The sequence below is a fragment of the Rhododendron vialii genome, chromosome 6a (genome assembly GCF_030253575.1).
Source record: "Rhododendron vialii isolate Sample 1 chromosome 6a, ASM3025357v1".
Lineage (NCBI taxonomy): Eukaryota > Viridiplantae > Streptophyta > Magnoliopsida > Ericales > Ericaceae > Rhododendron > Rhododendron vialii.
The window spans coordinates 36629938-36645024 of NC_080562.1; positions in this window are offsets into that span (position 1 = coordinate 36629938).

The window sequence follows — 15087 nt, forward strand, 5'->3', positions numbered from 1 at the left end:
TGAATGAATGTGATCATGAATGGTAGATTCATGAAGCTTGACCTCAATTAATTGAGAATAAACTTGCCTTCGCTTGGTTTGGTTTGGTTTACTCCATCCATTTAAACTTTGAATGTACGGTTTCCCTGAATGATGGATAGTGATCATCATCGCTTCAATGGTTTTTTTTTGTTTTTAATCTTAAATTTGGTACATACGGTAGACACTTCAATTTGGACCTATTAATTATCTTTAATTTGTGCTCTTGAGGCTCCCCGATGATGAAACGGAATCAAAATGAGACTCGGTTAAAGCTTGAACGATGCTTCTTGGTCTTTTTCAAAACTAAAACGCATTTTTCTCGACACCCTAAGAATAAAATTGACACACATTTCAGTGTATAAAATATATTTGAATGAAACCAATTGATTTAGAAAAAGGACTCAACCAGCTTTCCAACGCTTCAAAAAACACTCAAATCCGAGTTCGGGAGTGTTCGTGGCACCCTTCTGAAGTTGGGCAAACACTCCTGAGCGCTCGGGACCACTTCTGAGCGCTCGAGAGCTCTGTCACAGCATATGATGAGCTTGACCATTGACCATGGCTTTTTCAGACTCTTTTCAGTTCATTCAACGTTCAACCCTGGTCCAGGTCAATACTCAGGTTAAATATTCAAAAGACATACATGTCCCCTCCCAAATATTTTTCTCCTTATTTTTTATTTATCTTTCAAAATTCAAACATATTTCCTCCTCTATAAATACCCCTTTCATTCTACATACAAGGGGGCACGAAATTCTCTCTCTAACTATCCCCTCCTTTGTTTGCAAATCACCCCCTTTTCCCAAACATTTTCTAAAAATCCATCATTTTTTCAAGTATTTTTTAAGAAAATTACAAACATATTTTCCGTCTTAGATACATCTAAGGCTCTATTTCCTACTGTTTTTTTTTTTTTTTTTATCTATTTCCAAGCTTTCAATTCAATCCAAGGAGCAAAGTCTAAGCTTGAAAATGTATAAACACCTTCATAATCCATTGTTTTCCTACTTCTGAGGGGAATCTGGGGCCCATACTAGTTCCTCATACTGGTTATGAGCTCATTTGATCTTAGTTTAGCAACAATAGCAAAAAAAAATTTCTGGGCTCACTTTCGAGCGCTCGGGACCACTCTTGAGTGCTTAGGAGTGCTGCTGTCACCAGAATCCTGTTTTGTCACTAAATATTGTTTTTCCTGTATTTCAATAAATTCTAGATGTGCACTGGTCTTTCCAGAGTCCAATTAGGTTTATTTTCAGTTGCAAGGAAGTAAGGTTTGGATGGTTAAGACCAGTTCTTAGGTGTTTAAACCATCTGCTGAGCACTGGTGTGCATTAATAGCTTTATGTTTTTGTTTTTAGCATTATAATATGTCTGGATCTAACCAAAAATTGTAGGGTGGCTCAACAATACTGTCGAGCGCTTAGGAGTGATCTCAGTAACACCAGTCTTATTTTCTGTTATTATTCATATCATCTCATCCTACTGTTACATTTTGTACATATGCACATGTATATACTTTTACTTCTTTTGCCTGTAAATATGTGCTAGCTGTTTTTAATGAAACAAAATGCTTTCGACAAAATCCCACAAACATTGAGTAGAGACCGACATTGTATGATTTGCATCGGGCGAGAGGGGTGTCGTAAAACCCTTCCCCTCTCGAAACATGGCTTCCGAACCCAAAACAATCTCTGGTTTTCAACTTCAAGCAATGGTTTTCTATCAAAACGGTTTCTTGGATGACAAACTTCAAATCCAGGTGGCGATTCTTTTTATTTTTCAAAATGGAAGCCTTCCGGACGGGTAGCCCACTCATACTGCTAGTAAACTATTGTTAGGTTAGAAAACTGTTTCTTTCAGCTTATCCAAGCACCGCCTCTTCTATGTAGTTAAACTCCATGCACCCTTAATTTCTTGATCAAAATCTTATCTGAAAAACATGCATGACCTATTTGATATAGATAATATTTGAGAAAAGCAATTACTGTAGGGTGGCGCTAATGCCACAAGGGTATTTGTTAATGGCACGACTGTGTATTTAGTCTGACAGTTTTTACCCTCAACTAGTCAACTGTTTCTTGACTCTTCCATTGACCCATTTTCTCTCACATCAATACACCTATTTATGCCATTTCCTCTCCGCTCTCCGAACTCCTCTGCTCTACTTCCCTCTCCCTTTCAATTGTTTCCTCATATTTCTCATCTTTAATCCCAGTTCTCTTTATTTTGTGGATTGTTATCCCAAGGAAACCAAAAATAAAAAATAGCATTCAAGGAAACAAATTTGGGATGCAGAAATTCTAAGTTCACAGAATCACAAATCAGAAATTTCTTTTGAATCCTTAATAAGAACAGACCCTATTCTTGCAACTTGCCCCATGCGCACAAGACCATATTATTGCCAACCACTTTTCACTGATGACGTCATCACTGCCACAATGACACTGGCTTCTAAATCGAGCATCACTTAGTTTCTTCCTCTTTTTATCTAAACATATTACTTAAGGCATAACATTATACTCCGTATCAAGCATGAAGAGGAAAAAAGATAAATTGAAAAGAGGGATGGATGGGGCGACGTGGCTGATTTCAAGTGAGAAAGAGAGGGTGAACTGGGTTTTGTGGTGTTGAAAATTACAAAGGGTTGAAAGAAGTCAAGATTCAGGAAGGAAAGTTAAGGAATTGGAGTGGTGCAGAGAGCAGAGGAATTGGAGTGGTGTGCCTTTGAAGGAGGAGGGAAAAGGAAGGGTGGTTGCTAAAACAATTGTGTGAAAGAGAATAGAGGCATTGATTTCTCCGTCAGTTTGTTTGAACAGGGGTATAATGGTTACTGCACACAATTTGTCGTGTGCCTAACAAATACCCTCGTGGCATTAGCGCCACTGTATGAAACATTATTGCCACGCAATATGATACCTAATTTGAAAATGGTACATTATAAAAGCATTTGTTCGAAACCTTTCACGTGCTATCAACTTTTTTAGGGTCAGTTCATGCGAATCTTTGCTCCAGCGTTAATTGGGCTCACCCCCAATGAGCGGTGAGATAAGAGTTCCGAGGATTAGTCGTGGTGCGTGTAAGCTGGTCCAGACACCTGAGTTATGAAAAACAAAAGATTGAGAAGTTTCTATGTTTTTATTTTCACTGCTTAAGAATAAGATTTTGTCTAGGGATATTTTTTTTGTTTGGGAAAATGACGGCCAACACGTCCTTGGTGGGTATTAATTATCAAAACACGTCATGGACTATCATTTTCCCTTTTTCTTTAATAATGCTTTTTTTGGCATGATTTTATTTTCCTTAACGATTTTATTAGCCTTTAATTTCTATATTAGGAAGAGATTATTTACCTTGTTTGATTCTTACCAAATGCTATAAAGGATTACTCTAGCTATAAGTAATTAAGGATGTAAGGGCATATCAAGTTACTCTAGCTATAAAAACTGGGAGTATTACGTACTAGCCCAGTTTACATATGGATTTGTGTACATAAAATAAAAGAAGAGTTAAATCGTTTTGCGATACGAGTAGTATAGTACTAGTTAAGGAAGCAATGAAAGCTTATGCTATCGCCCTACTAGCATGCGGTTTCGTGGCGGCCGGGGTTATAATCTTGTGGTGTCTGATCAGAAAAGTTCGGCGAAAGAAGAAACGAAGTATGCGTCAGGATGTAACTACTCAATCTGCCGAATGTGACATTGAAAGAGGTCGTGAGAAAGGAACGGTTGTTTTCTGTGACGATGGATGTTGGGATTGTGGTGGAGGCGATTGTGGTTGTGGTTGTGGCGGTTGTTGCGGCGACGGCGGTTGTTGTGATGGATGTTGGGATTGTGGTGGAGGCGGTTGTGGTTATAGTTGTGGCGGTTGTTACGGCGACGTTAGTTGTGATGGATGTAGTTGCGGATCATGTGGTGATTGAAGTTACTTTCTATTCCATGGCTGTTAGGCACTCAAAATTTGAAGTTCTACAATGTTCAACTCCTAATATTATTTGTCATTTTAGAACAATCATTTGGTTTGGTTCATTTAGTTGTTCCACAGGCCCATTGTTATATAAATTGTCAGTTATTTTTCTTAGAATACTGTTTGCCCAATATGTGGGTGTGTTCTGATAAACCAGAAACATAAAATATTCGCACTTTGTCCTTGGGGTCATATCCCTATTTCACTTTAAGCACATTTCTTTGCTGCCCATGGATGACTAAAATTTAATTTAGGGTCATTATGATGGCCCACATAATATGGCACATATGTAATTACTGGTTTACATAATATGGCACATATGTAATTACTGGTTTAATAGGGACTCCATATTTTTAGGCCCTTAATTAGTCCCTTACTCTAATGTGATGGGTCTTCAACTCCGTTCAACGGCCTCAAGGTATGTTTTAGTGGAGGGTGCGAGCGTGCATCGCCGTTTTTCGGCTTTGGTGGCTACTATTGGTTGGGGCTGTGGTTGATGGGGCTGTTTGGATGGTGGTGTGGGGTTGTGGTTTTGGCCGGAGTTTGGCTTGGTTTCGTGTTCAAAGGTTTTAAGAGGCGGCGATGGCGGCGGCAGATCTGGGTTTGGTTTAGTAGTTGTTTAGGATTGGGTTTTGTTTTGTTTTGTTTTTACAGGTTTCAGTGCTTTGCTTTTTAGACTCGGGGGTGATTCAGGGGTTTGTAGGTGTTTGGGGGTTTTCTGAGGAAGTTTTGTGGATGGTTTGTGGGCGACGGCAGAGGAGGCTTGAAAGCAAGGAGCAGTTGCAATGGTGCAGGGGAGTGTCAGTGCTATGGAGGTGACAGTGGTGTCTTTCTCAGGGGTTGGGTTCGTGGCTTGGTTGCAGCAAGCTCAGAGGTGCACATCGGCGACTTCGGATGATGGGGCTTGGTTGGGTTGCGAGATGTCTGTGGCTAAGTCTCTCGGGGCATTTTTTGGATCGGCGACATACGACGGGTTCACAGCGATCCTTGCGGTGGAGGCGGCAGCATTTCGGATTCAATTAGGTGTAGGATTTTGGATGGCAAGTGGCTGTGGGGTAGTTTTAGGGTTTTGTTGACCGATTGGGTCTCAGGTAGTTGTGAAGATTAAGGCTTTGTTCGGTTCGTGGTTTAGTTTTAGTTTTAGTTTTGTTTTCAATCATTATCCTATTTCTTTCTCCAATCATTACCCTATTTTTTCAATTATTACTTTCCCATCTCTCTCTATCTCTCTCCAATCATTACCCATATCTTTAATCATTACTCTATTTCTCCCTCCACGCACTACCAATAAGTAATTTTCATTTTCATTTGTCTTTGTCCTTTTGATTTTTATAATTTTTGAATTCGGAGATTAATAAAATCTTTTTGCTTATAAAAAAAATAGATGGGCAGAACCAGGAATCTAATTTGTCCTGGGCTAACTTATACAAAAATACGTAAATGTTCAAAAGTAAAAAAAAAAAAAATACACTATTGGAGTGGTACCATACTGAAGTTTTCCACATTGCGTTATTTTAGAGAGTAGAAATCATTTCTCATTGAATGAGTCAAGTTTTCTTTCAACCAAGATGGTTGTATAGGATGGGTTGGGTAAAAAAAAAAGAAATAAGGTGGGCTAAATTTATTGGGTTAAAATTTACATACAAATTTAAAATTTCCTATCTTTTTTACCCTCGCCTGGGCTATAGCCCAACCTTAATGATATGTACTTCCGCCATGAAGTGATCTTCAAGTCTTCTTTTTTTTTATGGTAAGTGGGAGTTATTATTCAGGTAGGAAACTGGAAGTTATTATTCAAGTAGGAAACTGGTACTGTATATAGTATGATACAAATCGGCACGAAAGAAAGTCTAAGAGAGAGAAACTTGTCCTCCACCCAGGGGCACAATGCTCTTTGTAAAATCGTGGCTACGTCAACTTCAAACAATTACGGGATCGCTCAAGTTCCGCATGAATCGATTCAAGTACTATTACCAAAATTCTTGTTTTCTCTCCAATCGACGGAGAATCGACGGGAAATTGTATCGTAAGCTTGCTGGAATGTGGGTGTGAAAAGTGGAGTTTGGTTCCTTGCCGTATTTCAGGACTTCTTTGGAAACAAACAATGAAGTGGATGAAGTATGGAAGAAGATTAACAAAATAGACTTTATTAACCCTCAAAGTAGAAGAACAATCAATCGAGATGATTGAGTGAACAATTACAAGTTAACTCTACTCCTAGAAAAGAAAAGATAAAGGCCTGATTGGCGTTGTTTTGTGTGTCTTTACAATGATGCCTAAAAAGGCTATTTATAGGAAAACAAATATGCGCAGGAAATAACTTCCCAACTTCTTCAATACTTCTCATTCTCCTTTGCTTCCACTTGTCCAAATAACTTCCCACTAACATCAAAGTGTGTAGGAGTATACCAAGTGTTATTTTCAACCGCCAAGTGTGTAGAACAATGCCATGTGTCCTTTCAACCTCCAAGTAAATAGAGATACGCCAAGTGTCATGCACATGTTATTAAAATACAAATACCAAAAATAATAATAAAATAGGTTGCATTCCCATAATTCCCACCTTTCGGCCGATTATCGACGGACGGTGAATATATGGTCCAAACAAGTACGCTGCTCTTGATTATTTAACTTCTAATGCTTGTACTGCAATAATCATGATAGTTCTAGACCTTGGCCTAAATTTAGGTTGTTACTCCTTCTGTCCCAAAATGTTAAACCTTTTCTAGAGTGCGTGTTATTTTAGATTGCTTATATATTTTGATTTATAAAGTTTTATGTGATTTGAAAACTTTATTTAGTAGAATTAATTAAAATCTATCAAACAAGATTCGTATTACATAAGAGTATTTTTTAATATTCACATTAAAAGATATGGGCAATCAAAAAATGACACGCTATTCCAAAAAAGTCTAATATTTTGGGATGGAGTTTAACACCATTAAGGAAATTTACCATTCTTTCTTCTGTTATATTGGAATCCACTTAATTAAGATTCAAGAGGCTTGTTTCCGCTCAGGGTTGTCAGGACTCTAGCATAGGATCACTGTTTTTGTTCCAATATATGTGAGTGGTAAATTCGTGGTAAGACTAGGACAGATAAAATAAGAAACGAAATTATTCGTGTGATGGTAGGATCGGATTTGTACCCTTCGTCACAATATAATTCGTGACTTTTGGGTAACACGCGCACATTGGATCGACGAACTTGGTAGAAGTCAAGCATTAAATTCACGGCCTGGTTCACGAGATCAAATCGGTTTTGTAACGATTCGCATATGCCGTCTTTAAATTTCACGCCTACCGCGAAGTCCATCTTCATGCAGAAGAGTTATGGAATGAGAATGAGAAGCTGAATAATGAGCACTCTGGCAATACACACGGCATTAGGGCTAGAGACTATTTAGACAGACATTTTAAAAGTTGGGTACAAAATTTTGGTTAAATGTGTACATTGGGAACAAAATTGACAGCTTGCTAATACATATTTGGGGACCAAAAAGTAAAGAGGTACGAGAATGCACCCCCTCAAGACGGTAAGTCTAAACGGGGTTAGGGACCATTTTGACACACATTTTAAACATTGGGAGACAAAATAGGTTAAATGTGTACATTGGGGACAAAAGTCGGGAAAGTCTAATGGCGTTAGGGACCATTCAGACGCATTTTAAACGATGGGGGACAAAATAGGTTAAATGTGTACATTGGGGACGAAATTGACATCTCGCTAATACTTTAGGACCAAAAAGGTAAAAAAGCCTCATGTTTTGATTCAATCCTTTAATAAAATTTAGAGTGTGGATTAAAGAGCCGGTCCTTTTTTTGAACAAGAAAGTGATATCTCCGTGATATAACAAAATATTACAAGAGGAAGGAAATAGATAAAACAACCCCAAGAAATCACTAACTGTATTGGGCAAGGTACCAAGCTATTCGAAATTTCTTCCACAATATTTCCATATGAACCTACCACTACACATCTATATATCAAAATTTTCATGCGCTCTTAAAAAGATCCAAACGATTCGAATACCAAAAACGTCCCTTTATAACGTCTTTCTTGCCCTTAACCTCTCTACTTGCTTTGCATTTGTTTCATTGTTATTAATAGTATCATTCTTTAAAACATCACTCAAACTAGATGTTGCCTCAGCTGCTGTGAGATATATAGCTCACCTCACTTTTTTTATCTAACACGACCTCTCTTTCTTTTAGAGCTCTGCCAAACTCTCACCCAAGGAAGATGAAGGGGATAATAACAATTGATGGGTTCAATGTTTTGCCAGCCCGTATGCACGAACAATATTTAACCTATTTGTCTACTAGAATGATATCTAATTGTTCTTCCGCTACGACACTGCATTAACATGTTAAAGCTAATTTTTTTTCACCCCGTTTAAGAAACTTACTATCGTTCATCAACTGATCACCAATCGGTTATTGTATAAATGTTCCACATAGTAGAAGCGCTTTCCTTTTATTTGGATGGAATTCTTGTATAGAATGGCCTGCTAATTGGGACAATATCCAAATTTTACAGGGCCAAATCAATGCATTAAATGATACAAAATTTAGAATAGTTTTCCTTGATAACCCAAGTGTCTGGGTTAGCACACGCGAAATTTAGAATATTGAGTGGAGTCAATTGATGCTTCGCTCTTGTTTACCCCACTTGACCCTGCATCCAATCTGTTCTTTGCATAATTTCGTTTTCTTTTCCACTTAACTACTAGTTTGATCGAGTCTTTGCCTATAAACAAGGACTTGTAGTGTTGTTGAGTGAGTTGATTCATAAGGTATAAACAAGCCAGAAGTTAATTAGCCACCGAATTTTCTTGACGCTTTAAAAAATTCCTGAGAATGACTAAAAACTAGGAGTATTATGTACTAGCCATGTTTATATATTTTATTGTTTGCATATATAAATGAAATATATTTGGTTTGCTTAAATAAATGATGAGTTGATGATTTTGCGATACAAGTAGTAGTAGTGAAGGAAGCAATGAGTGGTTATGCTATCCCCTAGCTAATAGCAGCCAGTTCTTTGGCGGCAGGGGTCATGATCATATGCCGTTGCTGTCTCTGCAAAGTTTGCCGAAAGAAGAAACAACCTGCGCTTCCTCAGCGTGCTGCACATGGCAGAGGCAATGCTTCGGGAGATTGCATCATCATCTATGACAGAAGCGGTGGCGGTGGAGGATGGGGTGGTGGAGGATGTGCTGCACGTGACAAAGACGATGCTTCGGGAGATTGCAGCATGAGTGGCGGTGGCAGTGATGGTGGCAGTGGCGGTGGAGGATGTGGTGGTGGAAGTTAAGTTCCATTCCATTGCCCTTCACCACTTCATGTTTACCTACCTATATTTGCCATTGTGTGGTTTTGCTGTTTTTTTTTTGGGTAAATTGGTTTTGCTGTTCTCAACATGGTTTCTTTTATGAGTTTGATTGTTCGTATCTGGTCATTTTCTGAATATCGTGTGTGTATTGGAAAAAAAAAATGCTTATTAGCATTAAAGACAATGGCTTTTTGATAAGTGCAGTTAATACAATATTGCTTCCTTGATACCAGCTTTTTTGGTATTTTAGGGTCCAGATCCTCTCCCCATGTCTCTCTCCAAGGATCTTTCCAAAGGTCTTAATTAACAAGGAGGCTACAACACATTAATGAATGCATCCAACGGCGCTCATAGAAAGCTAGCGAATTTATTCCCAAGCCTTTGAACAATATGACGACGCCGTTTCTTCAACATGGCCCAAACGGCAACCTAATTAGATATGATTTTTCCGTTTCACTTCCCCAACAAACAAAAATCTATCTGTTAACCAGAGCAGCAGAATCCAAAACAAAACAAAACAGAAGGAGCAATAACTGCCCCTATAACAAAGTAACTGCTCTAATAATGTAGAGTTTGATCCTAGCTTGATGGCTTGAGCAGCAATCTGGAACGGCTTTGCATCCAAAAGCAGACTGATAGAAAATGAAACTGGAGAAAAAAAAATGCAACTTGAACTGGTAGCAACGATAGTGCTTGTGTCTTGGTTGGCATGGGGTGCCCAAGCACTATGCCATTAAGGTTGGTGCCTACGGCTCGAATTTTGGGAGGCCTCATTTTTATACGTGTGTATGTTTGTATACACAAGTTTTTGTTTTTCGAGAACCATTTCAATTGTTAAAAAAGCCTTATTTATTTAGGTAAAATGCCTCAGATAAAAAGATCTTCGTGCCAGGATTGATCGTTCAATAAGACTAATCTCTCTCATATTTCACACTCTACATTATATACTAGAATTGTATGCGCTAGAGACCTTCTTGAGTAAAAAGCTGACATCTCAAAAACAAAGAAATATAATTTCCAATGCGTAACAAAATCTATTAGATTAAAATGTTTCAGATTAACAGTCCAATTCTTAAAGGCCTCACATTCAAGATTTCGCCCAAAGCCTCCAATGAGGTTGGGCCACCCATGACCATACAAACCCCAGACGCTCCCAAGTCATAGAGACACCCCTCACAAAACCCTTCTCCCCCCAAACAACCCATATACCACAATTGTAGTACAATGCTGCTGCAATGAAGAACCATCAAATTCCCTTACCATCAAGAACCAAACAAAAGACCTCACCATGAAATTCCCAAATCTGCAGCAAACCAGAACTAGCATTAAACCCCCCAAACAACTCAAGAACCTACCCATGCCATCAAGACTACCTATGACCAATAGATTATTGATACACTGCCAGTCTGCAACCCACCAAACCAGACAAGCATCAACAGATGCACATTTCAGAACCATGAGTACCATACCTGCAGAAGTTGAAGCTAGTGGCAGCTTCTCACATCAGATACCTCCATATGCTTCAAGGTGCCTGAGCCTCCTTAATACTTCTCAGCCACATCAGAGAACCCCATTTTGACTTAACCCAAAAGGCCACTCTGATTATTATTTATGATAAAACACTTAATATGTACTCCCTCTACAATGACTTTCTTTTAAGATATTTCTCCATGACGGTTAAAACTAAAGAGGATTAATTAAGGAATAAAAGTTCCAAATAGACAGACAATTTACAAATCCAACATTAGAAATGAACTATACGACGAATGTCGAAGCATTAAATTTATTTTATTTTATGCTCGAGATATGTAAATGTGTTTTTCACTGAAAACAACAAAATGACGCCTTGGCTGTGTGATCGAAATGCGCGGGCATGTCAAAACCACATTTGGTCCGAGTGTGGAAAGAATGACTTCCGAACAGACAAATTACACGCAATAGATGAAAGGAAACTGATTTTCGCGCTCCAGTACTTTTTACTGATGGCACTCCAATTTTAACTTGAAGTTACTAGTAACTTCATGAACAAAGTGGAGCGCCATCAGTAAAAAGTAGAGCACGAATATCAATTTCCTAGATGAAATCCACTGCCGGTTCTTTTTTGCCTCACCAAAGAGAACTTCACAATTTAATTTGTCAAGCGATAGTAGAAAAAGTAGCGAGCACGGTGCTCAAACGTTAAAAAAATTCCGTTGAAATTAAAAATGCTAGGGATTTCCATTACCCAAAAAAAAGTTAAAACTATGGAGTTGCTCATCGAAATGTGCAGAGAAATATACATAATGATGGACTATGAAAATTGAAATAGATTAAAAAAAAAAGAAATGAAGAAGCAATAGTTGTGTGGTCGGGGGACTTTTTTTTCTCCCCTGTTTGTTGCTTTTATAGAGTTAACCCATAGAAGTTGAAACTTCAAAAGCTTGCACTAGCAAAACCGTTATCCACGTCGTTTCTTTTGCACAAAGCAATGCCCGCTCAAATGCTCTCTCTCTCTCTCTCTCTCTCTCTCTCTCTCTCTCTCTCTCTCTCTCTCTCTCTCTCTCTCTCTCTCAATATTGGCGATATGGTACTTTTACATGGGCGGTCATTTTTAAGTACAACCAATGCGTATGGCAAATATAGTAGGAGACTCACATAATTATGCTGAGTATATAAGATCATTACTCCAACATTCGCATGATCAAAATTCTAAGAAGTTGGCTTGATTGTCAACATTTGAGATTTACGAGTTTTCGTCCTTTTAAATCTCGGATTTGAAATCTCGAAACTTCACTCCAGCTTTAATTGCAGGTTCCTGCTAGTGGACCGTAAAATTAATATCCGAAGAAGTAGTCCAGTCACGCGAAATCTTGTCTAGACATGAGTTATCAAAACGAAATATTCCTTTGATCTAGCTTGTTATCCGCCATATAAAACGACCGACGCATAGCTGTACCAAACTATTTTAATTGCCTAATTTGCCCCCCCGAAGTACCTAACTTATTAATAAATTTTCCACTGATTGAGTCATAAAGTCCACCAACACGACTGGTATAATTTCTCCCCAGCTCATTTCCCCACGAAACTGATGCAAAAAATCAAGATTTTCGGGATCAGGAGAATATGAAAGCAATTGGCATCGCAATCACAGTATTCATTTTCTTGATCACGGCAGCTGTGATATTGATCTGTCTGTGCAAAGGTGGGCAGAAGAAGAACAAGGGTAGTTCTGTCCATGTTGCAGCAAGAAGAAGAGGTCCAGTTTCATCTGGCAAGACTTACGGTGATGGTGTTGCAATGGGCCACCACGCAATGGATGGCGGTGGCATTGGTGATGGTGGTGGGGCTGCCATTCTGGCCGGTGCCGTCGTATTCGCAGCCGCGGCTGATTTTGCCAGTGTAGGTGGTAGTGGTGATGGTGGCAGTAGTCATAGCGGCGGAGGCTTCGGTGGAAGCGGTTGCGGCGGCGGTGGCGGCTGCGGTGGTGGTGGAGGAGGTCCTTGAGTCTGAATTCAGGTTAAAGTAACATGTATATTTTGTTTCGACTGTATTTTTAAATTTTTGTTAATTTTGGATTACTGTTTGTATTTTTTTCGATATTTTTATTCCAATTAGATATCATGTTATATTGGCAACTGTACAAGGCGACAGCTACTAATGTAGCTTTGTGCATCAGTATAAATTAAAAGCAAATGCATAACGATAAACTCACTTTTATACTACTAGTGGTTATCACATGCAGCAGGAAATAAAAAATTGTTTGGATTTTAATTTGGTGTATGGGTTGGAAAGTTGAAACCGATCTGCTTTATGTTGCTCTGCCAATGAGCATTGAAAACTTGCGAATTTCCAATTGGGTGGGCTTATATAATGAAGAAATATTCCAAAGAGCATCTCCAACATTGGCTTTTAAAAGACGAGATGTCAAATTTTCTTAGAGACCTGTGCGGCAATTTGACATCTCTTTAATGTTTGCTCTAGATAATATGTCCAATTATTTATTTGAGGACATAAGAGAGGAGATGTCAAATGACACATAATAAGCATTTGACACTTTGGTTGGACTTACTTCACATGCCAATTCTTCCACTTAGCGTGCCATGTCAAATTTACATTTTGAGTTGGAAATGCTCTGAGAGACCTAATAGTCAATTCTTTGATTAAAAATAAAGTCTTCCTTTTAGAAAGATTTGTTCTCTAAATCTCGCGGTGAATAGTATACAAGGGTGGCCAAGTAAACTTAGGCCTAGTTTGTTTTTCCTAGCCTCCCTAGTTTTAGTGGTAAGGGAAGGCAAAGAAATGGAAGTTAACTTGCATTCTAAATTCTTGGACCAAGTGGAACTTTTCACCGGATTTATTCTCCAAATTGAATGCAGAACCAAGCCACATGGACAAATTCAACTTTCAAACTCTGTTAGCATGTCGTTGTCTTTCCCACTCAACTGCATGCCTCCCAACTTTTTTTTTTTCTCCAAAATGGTAGGAAATTTCATTTATACGAAAATGCATACAACTTAAGACTTTCTGGAACATAGACAGTGACAATAGGGTTAGATTACAAGCATATAACTCCAGTACCTCACAACAGCAACAACCTCCTAGACGAAAAGAAGCCGGCATTGAGGATGGCTGACCAACCTTCACGACCACGGTGAGCACAGGAAACAAGCAACAAACAAATCTCAGGAACCACAAAATAAAATCCCATCAAAACGTGCAAAAACATTATTAGGCCCTAGATCTGGAGAGATCATAATCTGGGATCGGAAAACCCGAACTAGGGGAGACCCAACCGGGAGGAAACACAGAAAGACCCTAAAACAGAACCCAAAAGCTAAAAACATAAAACCTAACCCTAACCCTAATCATCACTGCTATCGCCGCAGCATCAAACTTTCAGCTGCCGTCGCCGCCCCCAAAATAGCATTGCATGTTGCAATCCAACACCATCTCTAGACCGTTCTCCTCCTCGGTACTGTCTGGCATGCGCAAGATCTACAGAATGGAACACAAGTGGGATGGGATGAAAAACATGACCGATGAGGGCTTCTGACCATGGGACTTGTTATTTGAGGATGCTAGACTTGTCGTTCACGACCATGGGCTTTCTCACAATGGGGATCGCAACCGTGGACATGCTACCGAGATGGACAAAGAAGACCTGGAGTTTGAATGGGGATAGAAATAGTAGATGGGCTAGGAAAAGAAGGGGGAGGGGGGTAGGGAAGAGAGAAAGAGAAGAGGAGGAGGAAGGAGGGGGGAGGCTCTGCCCCTCCCCCAGGAAAAACCCTATTTGGTAGATCCTTCGAGAGTAAGGAGGGGGGCATGCCTCCCAACTTCGATACTCCGTATAAAGTAAATTCTTTGTGGGTTAATCTCATCTCAGAAAGTGAATTAACTCATAAATACCAGAATTCAACCCAAAAACATGCTTCACATTTCCTACAAATTTTAATAATTTCAAACAAGAACTTAACTTTCAAATTGCACTTTGTATATATGAGATGGGACTAGGATTTCATTTCCTAGATGGCAAAACTTCTCATTAATCAAGATGGCCCGTGTCGTGTTGGGTTGCATCTGCAGGGGAAAACGCGTGAAAAAAGAAAGAAAAGGCCGTCAAATATCGTCACACAAAGAGGAACTGTTCCACCACCCCTACAAGATTATGGCGTTATATATCGGAAGAGGTGATGATTGTATTGTTGTCTTCATCTTAGGAGCTGGTGTTGGTCTAGGAGCTGGTGTAAGCAGTAGCAGCAGTCGATGTAGCAGGGGCGGCTGTGGTG